Genomic DNA, 15,629 nt, shown 5'->3' on the forward strand with positions numbered 1-15,629 from the left:
TCAATAATTTTTGAAGCCCGTTATAAATGTCTTTAAAAACATCTTACAAAACTCATTTTGAACACACACACAAACACAGACAAACACACAGACAAACACAGACACAAACAGATAAACACACACGAACACACACACAAACACACAGACACAAACACACAGAAACACATCAGCCCAGATCGGGTTGTAATCCACCCGCTGACAATCCCGGATCGTCCGGCTCATTTCCTTTTCTTCTTCCCAACGTTATCCGGCTCCCCACCTCCAGACGTCAGCCGCACTTTCTTGCACGGGAGATGGTCTCTTCGCATGTCCTCTACCTGGGAATGGATGGGAATCACCCGGTGAGGAGTCAGCTACGATAGAGAGGGATCGCAGTTATACCGCAACTCACCGCGGGATCTCAGGAAACATCAGCGAGACCCTAACACCAGGGGGGAATCTCCTTCACACCAGGGGGAGTCTCCTCCCCTTAACACCAGGTTACTGGCTGCTCATTGAACATCTGAGGAATCCCTTTCCCAGCAGTTCAATCAAACATTTTCCATCGATTGAGGAAGAGAATGCCCATCACTGACCACTTCTCAATGCCAACTGCCGATGGGCAGTTAATGCCAATCAAAATGGGTAAGCAATGGGAACTAGGAATCCTGACTGGGGATGATTTCTGAATGCTAACTAGCGATGGTTATTCAATGCTAACTAGGAGTGGTTAATCAGTATTAACCAGGGATGATCTATTAAGGCTGACCAGGCCTGGTTACTCAATGCCAGCCTTGCCCAGCGATCCCGGCGCTCGGAGAATGACTGGGGAATAAATCCCCCACCTGCCGGAAATAGGCTTCCTTTTCCTCGGGAGTCTCCGGTTTCCTTTCCCCGACGTACATCACCTGGAAATCGACACTGAGCTTCTCACAGTCCTCCTCCGACAAGTCCAGCATCACTGCAACATGGAGAGGGGCAAAGTTTTCAGATGCCAACCGAACCCAAACACACATTCACCCCCCCGCCCCGAGCAGAGTTAGAGGCCAGAATGCCAACCAGGTATGGTTTGGTGTGTTGGGAGAGGGGAGAGGAGGGGGCAAGCTCGGGGGTAGCAGAGCAATCGAGGGGCTCTTAGACACTGGGAGCTGCACAATCCGAGGCAGACAGCCCATGGCCAATCGCTGTAACTGAATGCCCTCCCCCAGCAATCCACCCCCACCCCCTCACCCCGCCTCTGAGGTTCCAGGTGGCTGCTCCACTCCTTCAGCCTCACAGGGCAATGGGGAGGGGGCAAGAAATGGGTCATACCCTATGGTGATGGCACTCAAACACTGAGAGCCAATAGAAAGGCAGTTTAAGGGGAGTGGGTTTCCCAGTTCATGTTGGGGAGAGATTTTCAGGATTATAAAGCAGGATATTTGGGAGGTTCCCAACAGGAAATGATCCCGGAATAAGTCAGGGACTGAGGGTTCCGGGGCTGGGGCCCGAGAAGATCCCGATTGGATGTTTCCTACCACCAGTTGATGGATACCTGGCCTGGAATGTCCCGCCTTTGAGGGTTTGCAGTCAGCGCCTGGTGCTGGTCCAGGACTTGTCCTCCTCCCGGGACCTGCAATGAAAAATCAGTCTCATGGGAACTGGAGGTTGGAGGAACAGCCCTGGGGAATGAGTGGCTCATCCTGCTCTGTCTGGGCTCCTCACAGCACCGGGTCGGGCATTTAACTGCTGGGCACAGATGCAAGAGACAATGCAGGAGTGAAGAAGTGAGAGAGAGAGAGTGAGAGAGAGTGAGAGAGAGAAAGGGGAGAGGGAGAGAGATAGATGGAAACACAGAGACGGAAAGACGCTGACAGTGTGAGAGATAGGGAATCAGAGAGAGAATCAGGGAGGAAACAGAGCGAGGAAGAGGGAGAGAGATAGATGGAAACACAGAGACGGAAAGACGCTAACAGTGTGAGAGATAGGGAATCAGAGAGAGAGAGAAACAGGGAGAGAGGAAGAGGGAGAGAGAGAAAACAGAGAAAAACATAGAGATAAATTTAAAGAGAAATGGAGATAGTTTGGGAGAGAAAGTGAGAGAGAGAGAGAGAGAGAGGGATAGAGAGAGAGAGTGAGACAGAGACAGATAGAACAAGAGAGAGACAGAGACAGCGTTCAGTACAATCCATGAATCTTGTGATCAAAGACAGTTTTCATCAGACTCACAGTCTGTCTGGAGTCAGTCATTGTGAAACTGTCCCGTCAGATCGTAAAAGCATCCCGAAATTTTGATGTAGGTTTCCTGGAACACAGCTTAATGTAAATATCTTTTGTGTAATTTAAGGTGCTGTAAATCTCATTCCAAACAGAGCAATGGTCTTCATTTCGAGTGGAATTGAATTCTAAGGCAGAGACATTACATTAAACATCACTAGAATCTCGGTTCGAGCACACTGCACACAGTTCCAGTCTCCATATCCCTCAGTTAGACCACACTCGGAGCATTGCACACAGTTCCGGTCTCCATATCCCTCAGTTAGACCACACTGGGAGCACTGTACACAGTTCCAGTCTCCACATCCCTCAGTTAGACCACACTCGGAGCACTGTGCACAGTTCCAGTCTCCATATCCCTCAGTTAGACCACACTCGGAGCATTGCACACAGTTCCGGTCTCCATATCCCTCAGTTAGACCACACTGGGAGCACTGTACACAGTTCCAGTCTCCATATCCCTCAGTTAGACCACACTGGGAGCACTGTACACAGTTCCAGTCTCCATATCCCTCAGTTAGACCACACTCGGAGCACTGTGCACAGTTCCAGTCTCCATATCCCTCAGTTAGACCACACTCGGAGCACTGTACACAGTTCCAGTCTCCATATCCCTCAGTTAGACCACACTCGGAGCACTGTGCACAGTTCCAGTCTCCATATCCCTCAGTTAGACCACACTCGGAGCACTGTATACAGTTCCAGTCTCCATATCCCTCAGTTAGACCACACTCGGAGCACTGTACTCAGTTCCAGTCTCCATATCCCTCAGTTAGACAACACACGGAGCACTGTACACAGTTCCAGTCTCCATATCCCTCAGTTAGACCACACTGGGAGCACTGTACACAGTTCCGCTCTCCATATCCCTCAGTTAGACCACACTCGGAGCACTGTACTCAGTTCCGGTCTCCATATCCCTCAGTTAGACCACACTGGGAGCACTGTACTCAGTTCCAGTCTCCACATCCCTCAGTTAGACCACACTCGGAGCACTGTGCACAGTTCCAGTCTCCATATCCCTCAGTTAGACCACACTGGGAGCACTGTGCACAGTTCCAGTCTCCACATCCCTCAGTTAGACCACACTCGGAGCACTGCACACAGTTCCAGTCTCCATATCCCTCAGTTAGACCACACTGGGAGCACTGCACACAGTTCCAGTCTCCATATCCCTCAGTTAGACCACACTCGGAGCACTGCACACAGTTCCAGTCTCCACATCCCTCAGTTAGACCACACTGGGAGCACTGCACACAGTTCCAGTCTCCATATCCCTCAGTTAGACCACACTCGGAGCACTGTGCACAGTTCCAGTCTCCATATCCCTCAGTTAGACCACACTCGGAGCACTGTGCACCGTTCCAGTCTCCACATTCCTCAGTTAGACCACACTGGGAGCACTGCACACAGTTCCAGTCTCCATATCCCTCAGTTAGACCACACTCGGAGCCCTGCACACAGTTCCAGTCTCCATATCCCTCAGTTAGACCACACTCGGAGCACTGTGCACAGTTCCAGTCTCCACATTCCTCAGTTAGACCACACTCGGAGCACTGTGCACAGTTCCAGTCTCCACATCCCTCAGTTAGACCACACTCCGAGCACTGTGCACAGTTCCAGTCTCCATATCCCTCAGTTAGACCACACTGGGAGCACTGCACACAGTTCCAGTCTCCATATCCCTCAGTTAGACCACACTCGGAGCACTGTGCACAGTTCCAGTCTCCACATTCCTCAGTTAGACCACGCTCGGAGCACTGCACACAGTTCCAGTCTCCATATCCCTCAGTTAGACCACACTCGGAGCACTGAACACAGTTCCAGTCCCCATATCCCTCAGTTAGACCACACTCGGAGCACTGCAGACAGTTCCAGTCTCCATATCCCTCAGTTAGACCATGCTCGGAGCACTGCACACAGTTCCACTCTCCATATCCCTCAGTTAGACCACACTCGGAGCACTGAACACAGTTCCGCTCTCCATATCCCTCAGTTAGAACACACTGGGAGCATTGCACACAGTTCCGCTCTCCATATCCCTCAGTTAGACCACACTTGGGGAGGTGAATCAGGGTATCCCACTCCCTCAGTCTCTGTATCACATTCCCCTCAGTCACTGTCTCCCACTGACCTCAGTCACTGTATCACACTCCCCTCAGTCACTGTATCACACTCCACTCAGTCAATGTATCACACTCCCCTCAGTCACTACATCCCACTCCCTCAATAAGAGACTGGATGATCTCTCGGAATGATCTTTTATGGTATCACATTGTGTCGAGTATCTGTTTCGAATGGACCCCACAAGGGTGATACCTGATGTTCCAGACACCACTGGGGTAGACGATGATCCGCCGGTGGATTCTCGAGTTGATTCTTCCTCGGGTTCCTCAGTTACAGCTGTCTCTGGATCTGCAATAAAGGAAGAGGGCAGAGTGGAGAAAACCCGAAGAGATCGTACGTTTTGTACTGGAGTCCAGACAGTGTCAGACTCTCATCTTTATCAAACCCTCGACCATCCAATCCTACTCCCCGTGACACAGAACATCCCAGAATCACCCTCCTGGGTCATAGAGAAACAGCAATGTACCTGTATAATACGCAGTGTAACAGTGTAACGACTTCAACTCATAAACAAAGTAACTGTTGCAGTTTTTGATCTTTATCTCATGGACCCACCGACAGGGATTTCCAGCCCAGTGTAAACAAACTGTCCTGGTTACTTCCCCCTGTCCCACGGTGGGATGGGAACCTGAAATGAGAGTTTATAAATATTGAAGACTGTAACCCATGTGAACAGTGCTGGACAGTGAATGTAAATCTGATATTATAAAGGCTGAAATTACCCTGTAACCAGCCTGTGGCACGTGTGGAGCAGTGATACGGTGGGATAGCAGTCTCCGGAATCTTCCATCCACCAGAACTGAAACAACAATCACAGAGTCAGCCCCTGAACTGCAACCGTCCATACCAGCACTTCCGATATGTCTTCCTTTTCCCTCAAGCGAGTTTTGCCTTACCTCACACCCCACTCACAGTGTTGACAGGGCCTTCGTACCCTGCCAGTTTCATTTGCCCTACGTCTAGTCTCGCCCCCACCCCTCCCTCTCAGAAGCTCCGTTCTGATCCCCCTTGTCCGATTTTGGATCTAGTATTATTCAATGAGAAGGGGCCAACTAGTAATCTGGTTGAAAAAGAGCCTTTAGGGAAGAGTGATCATCATATGGACATTTAAATTATGCTTGAAAGTGATGTCGATCAGTCCAAAACCCGGAACTTAAATCTAAACAAAGGAAATTACAAAGGTATGCGGGGCAAATTGGCTGTGCTGGATTGGTAAATGACATCAAAATGTAAGAGGGTAGACAGACAATTGATAGCATTTAATGAATTAATAGGTTATTCACAACAAATTTACATTCTCACAAAACACAGCAGGAAAGGTGATCCAACCATGGCTAAGAAAAGTTAAAGATTGCATTAATCATAAAATCACAGAATTGTTACAGCACAGAAGGAGGCCATTCGGCCCATCATGTCCGCATCAGCTCTCTGAAAGAGTAATTCCCTCAGTTCCATTGTCCTGCCTTCTCCCCATATCCCTGATCATGCTTCCTTTTAAATAACTGTCTAATTCCCTTGTGAACGCTTCAATTGAACCTGCCTCCACCACGTTCTCAGGCAGCACATTCCAGACCTGAACCTCTCGCTTTGTTCAACAGTTTTTCCTCATGTCACTTTCGCTTCTCTTACCAAACACTTTAAATCTGTGCCCTCTCCTTCTCCATCCTTTCCCGAGTGAGAACAGTTTCTCTCGATCTACTCTGTCCAGACCCCTCATGATTTCAAACAGCTCGATCAAATCACCTCTCAGCCTTCTCATCTCCAAGGAAAACATTCCTAACATCTCCAATCTACCTCCAGAACTAAAATTCCTCATCACTGGAACCAGTCTTGTGAATATTTTCTGTGCTCTCTGCAATGCCCTCACAACTTTCCTCAAGTGCGGCTCTCAGAATTGGGCGCCATACTCCAGCTGAGGTCAAACTAATGTCTCCTTTAAGTTCAGGTTCAACTTGATCAAAGGAAGAGGCGTATAAAGTTGCCAAAAGAAGTAGCAAGCCTGAGGATTGGAAGCATTTTAGAATTCAGCAAAGGAGGATCAAGAAACTGATAAAGAAATGGAAAATCGAATATGAATATAAACTAGTGAGTAACATTAAAACAGTCTGTAAAAGCTTCTATAGGTATGTAAAAAGGAAAAGATTAGTAAAAACAAATATGGGCCCATTACAGGCAGAGACAGAAGAATTTAGAATGGGGAATAAGGAAATGGCAGAGAAATTAACAAATTCTTTGTGTCCATCTTCACAGACAAAGATACAAAGAACCTCCCAGGAACGCTAGAGAACCAAGGGACAAGCGAGAATGAAGAACTGGAAGAAATTGGTATTATAAAGAAAAGTAGTGCTGGAGAAAGTAATGGGACTGAAAGTTGGTAAATCCCCTGGACCTGATGATCTACATCCCAGAGTGTTGAAAGAGGTGGCTGTCGAGATAGTTGATGGATTGCTGATCAACTTCCAACATTCTTTCGATTCTGGAATGCTTCCTGCAGTTTGGAAGGTCGGAAATATAATCACACTAACTAAGGAAGGAGGGAGAAAGAAAACAGGGAACTTCAGACCCGTTCGCCTGACATCAGTACCAGGGAAAATGCTGGAATCTATTATAAAGAATGTGATAAGTGGGCACTTAGAAAATAATGATAGGTTTGGGAAGATTCAACATGGATTTATGAAAGGGAAATCATGTTTGACAAAACTGTGGACTGACACAGACACAATGGGCCGAAGGGCCTGTTTCTGTGCTGTGTCACTCTATGATTCTATGTAGAGATTCTTTGAGGATGTAACTAGCAGAATGGATAACGGGGAAGTGGTGGATGTGGTAGATTTATATTTACAGAAGGCTTTCGATAATTTCCCACACAGGAGGTTAGTTACCAAAATTAGGGCACATGGGATTGGGGTAATGTACTGGCATGGATTGAGAATTGGTTAACGGACAGAAAGCAGGGAGTCACTTAAAATAAACAGGTCATTTATATGTTGGCTGGCTGTGACTAGTGGGGTACCATAAGGATCCGTGCTTAGCCCCAGCTGGTCATAGTGTATATCAAAGATTCATATTCACCTCTAACGCTGGTATCTCCCTTTACACTCTGTCCCTATTCTATATTCCCCTCTGTCCCATGAAACTCCCTTTACTCTTTGTCCCTATTCTACATTCCCCTCTAAACCTGCTCAATCTCTTTACTCTCAATCCCTGTTCTCTATTCTCTGCCATACTATGTCCTTTGCTCCCTGTTTCTCTCTGCAGAGTCTAGTTCTTCTCCGTTCTCAGTCTCCCTGCAGTTCCTGTACCTACACTCACAATTTCTTTGCATTTGTTGCACTGACACCTCCCTCACTGAGTAGTTGAACTGAAATTGACCCTTTACATTACCTTTTAAATCTGTACCATCCATGCTGAAGATTCTCATCACACTTCACCTGACTGGAGCACTCAGTCCCAGTACAATCGATGCTCCTCCAGGGCTGGTCCAGGACTGTGTGTTTTACACACGGGTCAGTCAGTGCTGAGTCTGTGACTGAGTGCCAGAAAGATGTTTTATGTTAATATAAATTACAGTTAATGTTACACAGCGACTAGTACCCTCCCGAAATACCAATAATCTCAGTTTCACTCTCCGCCCTGGAAGAAAATCCCCCGGATTAAATCTGGAAAATTTCCTCCTTCTCTAAACCAGGTTTCCATCTGTCTCCCAGCTCAGCCTCCCCTTCTAACACACTGTTCACAGACAGTCCTCCCTATTCTAGATTAACCATCAGCTCTCAGGTAACAGAAAGCAGTAAATATCTCAACTTCACTTCATCCCAATAGAAAAGCTGCACATGTTCAGTGAGAGATATCATGGGGTATCTCAGGCCCCAGGTGAACACTGAATAAAGACCATCTTCCAGTCTCCATAAACATGGCCTCATTAAAATCTCTGCTGCTCCCCCCGTGTCCTAACTCGCACCGAGTCCCGTTCACTCATCACCCCTCCCAATGATCGCTGTCCTACACTGGCTCCAGGTCGAGCAATGCCTCAGTTCGAACATGCTCATCCCCCAGGTTCAAACCATTGATGGCCATGCCCCTCCATCACACTGTGACATCCTACAACCCTCAAAGGTCCCTTTGCCTCTTCAATTCCACACAGTTGCACATCCCTGAATTCCTTCAACCCAACATTGACGGACGGTGTTGCAGCTGCCTTGGCCTTAAGCTCAGGAATTCCATCCTTATGCCTCGAATCCTCTCTACCATTCCCTCCTCCTTTAAGACAGCCTTTGAAACCTACATCCTGGAGCAAGAGGTTTTCCACCTGTCCTACCATCACCTAATGTGATCCTGTATCAAATTATCTGTCTGTTAACACTACGGTGAAGTGCTTGTGATATTATAGGAGGTTAAAAGCACTATATCAATGCACGTTGTGGTTATTGTTGCCTCTGCATCCCAGTCCCCTCAGTCACTCTGTCCCACAACACATACTGGCCCCTGGAGAGAGAGTGTGTTGTGCCCAGGTCTACACTTGGGGTCTATCACCATCCATGGGCACTGCCAGGAAGGGAGTGACCGGTCAACACGGACAGCAGAGTCTGGTTCAGTTCCCTGGAGTTTCAGTGACGTTCACTTTGTGTTTCACATCCTTTATTCACTGTGTCCCTGACAATAAGGAGGGGAGCGAGGAAACTGTTGGGTGACACGGGACATCCCAGAATCACCCATCTGCACCATATACAAACAGCAATCTACCTGTACAATAAGTAGCGTTACAGACAGGTGGAGGCTTCAACTCATAAACAAAATAACTGCTGCAGTTTTTGATCTTTATTTCCTGGGTCCAGTGGCAGGGATTTCCAATCCAGTTAAAACAAACTGTCCTCGTTACTTCCCCCTGTCCCACACTGGGATGGGAACCTGAAATGAGAGTTTATAAATATTGAAGAATGTAACTGATGTGAACAGTGCTGGACAGTGAATGTAAATCTGATATTGTAAAGGCTGAAATTACCATTTAACCAGCCTGTGACATTTGCAGAGCAGTGATACGGTGGGACAGCAGTCTCCGGAATCTTCCATCCACCAGAACTGAAACAACAATCACAGAGTCAGACCCTGAACTGATGGTAATTATTAACAGTTAGAGAGACTGGGAACAGCAGAGAGTACCAGAAACTGGGGAAATCCCTAACTCACTCTGTCCCCATTCTATATTCCCCTCTTTTCCAAGGTATCTCCCTTTACTCTCTGTCCCCACTCTATATTCCCCTCTATCCCGGGTATCTCCCTTTACTCTCTGTCTCCATTCTATATTCCCCTCTATCCTGGGTATCTCCCTTTACTCTCTGTCTCCATTCTATATTCCCCTCTATCCCGGATATCTCCTTTTACTCTCTGTCTCCATTCTATATTCCCTTCTGTCCTGGGTATCCCCCTTTACTCTCTGTCCCCTATTCTATATTCCCCTCTATCCCAGGTATCTCCCCTTACTCTCTGTCCCCATTCAATATTCCCCTCTACCCCGGTTACCTCCCTTTATTCTCCCTTTACCTCTCTGTAGATGCCTGTTCTTGCCCTTTCCCTGCATCCACTCTCTGTCCCATTGTACTGACTGACAGTCCCAGTCTCCCAAAACTTCCTCTTCCTCCTGCTGTGACGGAGGTGGGAGGAGTGCACTGTTCATTCAGTCCCACTTCTCCAGAGGTTACAACATATATTTAAACTTTCCACAATCTCCAGATGAAGCCTTGACTAGAATTGATGTAAGATCTGTCAGTTTTAAAAATATAGATTCTCAAGTTATAACAAGCAATGGAAACCCAGGTAATACTACTCACACTTTGTTCTGTTTTGTACATCCACTCCTCCCTCATTTATTCGTTTATCTGAAATTGCCCCTTTACATTACCTGTTAAATCTGTACCAGCCTTGAGCAAGATTCCTATCACACATCCACTGACCGGAGCACACAGTCTCATTACAATCGATGCTCCTCCAGGGCTGTTCCAGGACTGTGTGATTCACACACGGGTCAGTGAGTGCAGAGACTGTGACTGAGTGACAGAAAGATGTTTAATGTTAATATAAAATACGGTTAATGTTACACAGCGGCTTGCAGCCTCCTGAAATACCAATGATCTCACTTTCACTCTCCGCCCTGGAAGAAAATCCCCTGGATTAAAGCTGGAAGTTTTCCTCCTTCTCTAAAGCAGGTTTCCATTAGTCTCCCAGCTCATCCTCTCCCTCTAACCCACGGCTCACAGACAGTCCTCCCTATTCTTGCTTAACCACCAGCTCTCAGGTAACAGAACGCAGTAAATATCTCAGCTTCACATTGTCCCAATAGAAAAGCTGCAAATGTTCAGTGAGAGATATCACGGGGTTTCTCAGTCCCCGGGTGAACACTGAGTACAGACAGTGAGAGACACTCGATGGTCAGTGTGAGATATCATGGGGTATCTCAGTCCCCGGGTGAACACTGAGCACAGACATTGAGAGACACTCGATGGTGAGTGTGAGATATCATGGGGTATCTCAGTTCCCAGGTGAACACTGAGTACAGACATTGAGAGACACTCGATGTTCAGTGTGAGATATCATGGGGTATCTCAGTCCCCGGGTGAACACTGAGTACAGACAGTGAGAGACACTCGATGGTCAGTGTGAGATATCATGGGGTATCTCAGTCCCCGGGTGAACACTGAGTACAGACAGTGAGAGACACTCGATGGTCAGTGTGAGATATCATGGGGTATCTCAGTCCCCGGGTGAACACTGAGTACAGATAGTGAGAGACACTCGATGGTCAGTGTGAGATATCAGGGGTATCTCAGTCCCCTGGTGAACACTGAGTACAGACAGTGAGAGACACTCGATGGTCAGTGTGAGATATCAGGGGTTATCACAGTCACTGGTGAAATTCGATTTGGAATAACATTCTGTTCTTGCACATTCATTGACAGAACAATAAATTAAATATTAAATGTAATAAATTGGATGCTTAATAAAGAAACTCATTTTAAGAATGCATCATGTAAATTGAGTGATAAATTCACCAATGTATTCGTTGTGTATACGGTTGGAAATATTACACTGCAGATATTATACAGGAACTGAATGGAAACTTAGTTTACTGGCAATGGGAAATATAAACTAACACATGACTATAAATTGTAATTTAACTGTACAAATCTCTAAATATCGGGATCACATTATAAACTTAAATATAGCTCGATAATGGAGGCAAACTTTAAATGGACCATTATTTTCAGAACCAGTGAATTTGTATAAATAAACGCAATGATTTTACAGTATCTGGGAGAGAGATCAGTAATATTAATCAATAATACAAGTAGTTAATACATGTAGGATTCACAGCAGAGAAACAGGCCATTCGGCCCCTCTGCTCCCTGCCTCCTCCCACCCTATCAGCAATACCTCGATCAGATTTCCACCCTCAGTCTGAACTTTCATGGAGAAATGAGCCCCAACTTGTTCAATATTTTCAGCTAAGTTAAAACCACTGAGATCTTCAATCTTGCTTGTGATACCTTCTGCACAGTCTCCAGTGTCTCTGTATCTTTTTTGTAATATAGAGACCAGAACTCTGCTCAGTATTTACACAATAACCATCACAGACACATACATTGTTCACTCTGATTAGTAATGATCAGTCTAAATAATAGGAAAGTAATTATTTAAATATAAACTCCATGTGTGAACCTCTCCAACCGGTTTTCAACCCTGAAACCGCCCTGATCGAAGTCACAAATAACAAGAAAATGTGGGAGGTTTTTGTCCCCAAAGACTTTAGGTAAACACGGTGGAGTTTGTCTGGAATGTAAATGACTCACTCAGGGAACACAGGATCAGCAGGAGAGTCCTCATCTCACAGGGTGATATTCTGGAAAGGGAAATGCAGAGTTAGTGTTAGAGAGAGTTAATGGAATGGGGAATCAGAGGGAAATTTAAATAGTGAGTGGGGGAGAGGGATCAGAGGGTTTATCTGTTTATACTCAGTCAACTCTCCCTCTCTCCCTCATTGAGACTGTTACAGACAGAGGTGAGCTCTCCCTCTCTCCCTCACTAGTCAGCTACACACAGAGGTGAGCTCTCTCTCTCTCTCCTTGCATGTCCTTTATAAACACCAATTTCTTGACTCCAATCCTTCCCTGTTTCTCTGTTCCATTTCCAACGCCTCCCACTCCAGTGATTAAACCGTGTTTGTTCCTGACCTGCCATCTCTCTCCTCCAGGTCCCTCTCCAGTCTCCATGTACAGACACCCTTCTAATGTTCCAACACAAGTCCATTACTGAGCCCTGTATGGGGACTGGACAAGCAGAACCCACACCCTGAGTCAACACCTAGCAAGTGACAATCTCCTGAGTTAATTCTAACAGTCTGCCCGTACCCAACTGCTTACCAGAGTATCCAAAGGAGGTGTCACTGGGTGGGAGATGCAGTGGGTTCAGTTCCAGTTGCTTCCTCCTCAGTCTCGGCTCCAATCTGCTGTGAACCGTGTCAGTTTCAGTGACAGCTCCAACTCCGACATCCACCACAGCGGATTGACCTATGTCCAACCGCAGTGCTGGTTGGCTGAAACACTTATCATTTCATCAATGATTTGCTATCTGGCATAATCCATGCAAATGAAAGGCGTTCAGTGACAGGACGAGTGAGGAACAAACAAGGAAACATCTCTCCTGGGTGCTTGGTAACCAGCTGGGTGTTGGTGCTGTAACATGACCTGTATTCAGCTGCCCAGTATGAAGGGTGTAGGGGAGATTGGAACTGGGGGAGGGTCTGAGCATGTTCTGGACAGTATTGGACAATGGGTTGTAATATGTGTGAAATTGCTCAGTGTTGATTCTCAGAGAGGTTCGGGTGCTCCTTGTACACAGAAAGCCAGCACACAGGTACAGTGGGTAATTAGGAAGGCCAATGGCCTGTTGGTCTTTATTGCAATGGGGCTGAAGTTCAAGAGACAGAAGCCTTGGAACAATTGCACAGGACTTTGGTGAGACCGCACCTTGCCCAGTTTCAGTCTCCTTATTGAATGGCACATATGGTTGACTTGGGGGATTGGTGCAGCCAAGATTCCCAACATTGGTTCCGGGGGATGAGAGGGGCATCTGGGGTAAGAGATTGAGTGGATCGGGCCTGTACTCTGTGGAGGTTGGAAGAGTGGGAGATGATCTCAGTAAAAGCTGTCAGATTCGAAGGGGGTTGTACAGGGTCAAAGATGTTTTTCCTGGCTGAAACATCTGGAACACAGCAGGGAAATATTCTCCCGATATTCCCCGAAAATTACAGGCCGAGTTGAGGAGCAGTTTCTTCACTCAGAGGGCTGTGAGTCTTTAGAATTCTCTAGCCCAGAGGGCTGTGGATGCCCAATCGCTGAGTATACTCAAGGCTGAGACCGATAGATCTTTGTTGAGTCCATAGCGTGGGAGAGTGGAACTGAAGCCAAAGACCAGCCATGATCTTGTTGAATGTCGGGGCAGGCTTGAGGGGCCCTCTGGCCTACTCCTGATTGCATTTCACTCTCAAATTGCCGATTCTAACACTGGGATACAAGGAAGTTCTTCCAACCCACTGTTCATCCATTGGCCATTCTGAGGCTGCCTGATGTGGGCGTGTCCCTGTGACCAACAGATTTGAAAGTTGCACACTGTGCATCAGAGGTGAGACAATGAGAGCCTTGACAAAGTCTGAGGTTGTCGTGTTTTGCAGTGACTGAGGACATTGCACTGCCCATATCGGAGGCACAGATCTCCCAATGACCATAAACTGAGCAATTTATGCAAACAAGACCTAGGAGACAGAGAGTTTGTGTAACATAGGGGCAGGAGCAGGAAATTCAGTCCCTCAAACCTGCTCCACCATTCAGCTCCACCCTGGCTCATCTGTACCTGAACTCCATTGAGCTGCCTTTGTATTGTAACACGCTTGTACATTTCAATCATACACAGTTAAACTGGTAGCTTTAGTCCCAGCCTGATGTATAATCACCCTCTTTATTTCCCATCCTCACAGTTAACTTAGTGACCATTGTGATCCTGTCTCGGGGAAAGTGCGGTCTCTCCAAATGTGTCACTGACTACCTGGTGACCATGGCAGCGGTGGATCTACTGGTCATTGTCATCGATCTGATACTGAGGCACATTCCGATTCACTATATAATGGAGTTTCTTACCTTGCTTTTGATCCCCGTGTGTAATATTCACACCGTCCTGCTTTACGCAGCCACAGGCTGTTCTGTCTGGTTCACCGTCACTTTCACCTTCGATCGATTTGCGGCCATTTGTTGCCAGAAATTGAAAATAAAATATCACACTGACAAAACGGCGGCTGTGGTTCTCAGAACAGTGACTGTGCTGAGTTTTCTAAAGAACATTTTCTGGTATTTTATATACACGGGTCATTATTGGGTTCAGAATTTCCCCTGGTTTTGTCTTGTAACAGTCGATGCTCAGAAGTCACCGCTGTGGGTGACAATCGAATTCCTTCATTATATTCTAACCCCAGGGGTCACATTTGTTCTGTGGTTACAAGGGCAGGTGAGAGGCTGGGAATCCTGAGGCGAGTAACTCACCTCCTGACTCCACAAAGGCTGTCCACCATCTCCAAGGCACAAGTCAGGAGTGTGATGGAATAATCTCCACTTGCCTGGATGGGTGCAGCTCCAACAACACTCAAGAAGCTTGACACCATCCAGGACAAAGCAGCCTGCTTGATTGGCACCCCATCCACAAACATTCACTCCCTCCACCACCGACACACAGTGGCAGCAGTGTGTACCATCTACAAGATGCACTGCAGCAACGCACCAAGGCTCCTTTGACAGCATCTTCCAAACCCGTGATCTCTACCACCTGGAAGGTCAAGGGCAGCAGACACAATGGGAACACCACCTGCAAATTCCCCTTCAGAATTTAAGATTGCATAGAGAGATGTGGGGTCAGGTGTACAGCCAGGTCGAGTAGTGAGGGACTGGATTCAGGTGTACACCCAGGTCGAGTAGTGAGGGACTGGATTCAGGTGTACACCCAGGTCGAGTAGTGAGGGACTGGATTCAGGTGTACACCCAGAGCGAGTAATGAGTGTGAGAATAAGAAATACTGAAATGTTGTTTCTACAGCTTGTGGAAAATTACCAAGAAGTCATTTTTACACAACAGAATGAAATCACTGAAAAAGAGAACTGATAAGGGTATGTAAGTAAAGACCTTGAGACAGTACAGCAGTTAAAAATTGTGCTTAGGCAGAGAAAAGAG

At 46.8% G+C, this 15,629-nt stretch overlaps 1 long non-coding RNA gene across 1 annotated transcript; it reads right to left on the reverse strand.

Moving 5' to 3' along the window:
- Nucleotides 1–9,375: 9,375 nt before the first annotated feature.
- Nucleotides 9,376–12,851, reverse strand: LOC137359165 (uncharacterized). Its single transcript, XR_010971470.1, has 4 exons — nucleotides 12,777–12,851; nucleotides 12,207–12,256; nucleotides 10,262–10,406; nucleotides 9,376–9,441 (listed from the first exon to the last, which is right to left on the reverse strand). It is a non-coding gene; the product is annotated as an uncharacterized lncRNA (long non-coding RNA).
- Nucleotides 12,852–15,629: the final 2,778 nt, after the last annotated feature.

This window comes from Heterodontus francisci, unplaced genomic scaffold, assembly GCF_036365525.1.
Source record: "Heterodontus francisci isolate sHetFra1 unplaced genomic scaffold, sHetFra1.hap1 HAP1_SCAFFOLD_515, whole genome shotgun sequence".
NCBI lineage: Eukaryota > Metazoa > Chordata > Chondrichthyes > Heterodontiformes > Heterodontidae > Heterodontus > Heterodontus francisci.